The sequence below is a fragment of the Macrotis lagotis genome, chromosome 1 (assembly GCF_037893015.1).
Source record: "Macrotis lagotis isolate mMagLag1 chromosome 1, bilby.v1.9.chrom.fasta, whole genome shotgun sequence".
Taxonomy (NCBI): domain Eukaryota; kingdom Metazoa; phylum Chordata; class Mammalia; order Peramelemorphia; family Peramelidae; genus Macrotis; species Macrotis lagotis.
The window spans coordinates 834,260,699-834,262,766 of NC_133658.1; positions in this window are offsets into that span (position 1 = coordinate 834,260,699).

The window sequence follows — 2,068 nt, forward strand, 5'->3', positions numbered from 1 at the left end:
GGGCAGGAACGAGGTCTGGAACTCTCGGTAACCCCCGGGGGGGAGGAGGGAGGAGAGGACCCCACCGCGGCGCACCTCTGGGACGCGCTGAGCGCGCGGGCCAGCCTCCAAGGCTAGAAGCCTCTGAAATAAGAAAGCAGAGTGGCAGCCAATAGTAGTAACTAGCATCGTGTACCCTCACGCATTTGAGCTTCGTAGTCTTAGGAGGCAGATCACACACACACACACACACACACACACACACACACACACAGGCGCGATTGTATAGCTAAGGAAACTAAGGCTGAGAACATGTTACCCAGACCTGCCTAGAATCACAGTTGGGCCAAGATTCGTGACACCACGGTTAAGTTTTGAGAAATAAGTTAGAAATATCTTGAAGACTTTTAGTTTTGACTACTCTCTCCAAAAGCTGAAGCACTTGTTCTGGCAAGGTAGCTTTCTGTCTACGGAGTATGTTGTTGTTATTATTATTATTGTTGTTGTTGTTAATTTTCTTTTTTTTACGTTTTTTTGCAAGGCAGTGGGGTTAAGTGGCTTGCCCAAAGTCACAAAGCTAATTAAGTATCTGAGGCTGGCTTTGAACTCAGGTACTCCTGACTCCAGGGGCCGGTTCTCTGTCCACTGTGCCACCTAGGTATTTTGAAATTTCCTATTCAGCTTAATTATTAAATGACTATCATTTCATCCTCATCTAGTGGAGGGATCTAGATTTAGTTTACCCAACCAGTCTTTATTTTTTTAGTTGAGATACTTTTAAATATTTCTTTGGGAACCTCTGTATTTTATTCTTCTCTGATAAGCCTCTGGTGTTTTTATATGAAACAATGTAACACTGAAGCTTTATACAAATGATAATGGACTCTAAAACACTGTAGTTTGAAAAACTGAGGGATCTATCCTAGAAGGAAAACTAAGCAAACAAACACATATTTTGAAAGGAATGTGAAATCAGACAATACTTTTCCACCTCCGGATTTCTAAATGATGAACTCATTTTTAGGATAATAAAAAATTTATTCAGACATTAAAAAGAAAACCACCTTTTTGAATCCCACCTTGAAATCGTTATCCAACAACCTTCACTCCATATGGAATCATTAACTGAAGAGTGTGGAGAGAGCATTGGTGACAGTTTAGTTGTAGCAACTGATCAATCAAATAAATAAAGTGAGACTTTAATGATTGGTTATTGCTAGGTTTCTGTGCCTGGGAGTCTCTGCTCCACTCTTGGAGAGCTTCCTGGAAATCATTGTGATTTCTATGAAGGATGAGTGCCCCCAGCAGGGACTTCTGAGCAAGCAACTTTCCTTGTGAATTTTCTCACAGATTGACAACTCTTCTTTAAAGAGATCCGAATGGTTTCCCAGGATAAGATTTCAAACATACTCATCTGTTTCCTACATATGGTTCAGAGTCTTTGATTTTTCCAGGCAAATATAGTACATTATAATAACACTTTTTTAAAAATATCAAAAGAGAAAAAACTATTACTGAGTTCTGCAACTCTGCAAATCTCATGGGTTAAGTTTAGGTGTCCAAGTGAGGGCAGGATATAACATTACATAAAACATTTCTTTAGTATGAAGACTTATTCACTAAACCCAAATCATTAATTCATTCAATATTTATAAAGATGGATTCCATGCTGAAAGTTCAGAGAAATTTTCTCTTTTAAAGCTTATAAAATATCTGTGAAGCTGACATAAGACCTATAATGAAAATGCATCCACTATTACCTTCATCCCTCCCCACATTTAACTCCAGTCAGCACTATTCCACTATTATCCCTACTTTATCATACTTATGTTCCCATGATAACATGCCTAATAGTCATTTTCTCTAATCACAGCTCCACAATCCTAGTCAAAAATAGGCAAAGGAAAGTGAGAACACAGGGCAAAAATCAATCAATTGACAAGTATTGATAAAGCACTTTCTTTTTTCAGGTCAAATACCAGCAAAACAAAAATGAAAGAGTTGTACACTGAAAGAGCTTACCTTGGATTAGAAGTAATAGGTACATAAATTCACAGCTAAATTAAATGCAAGGTAAATTTCTTTGTGG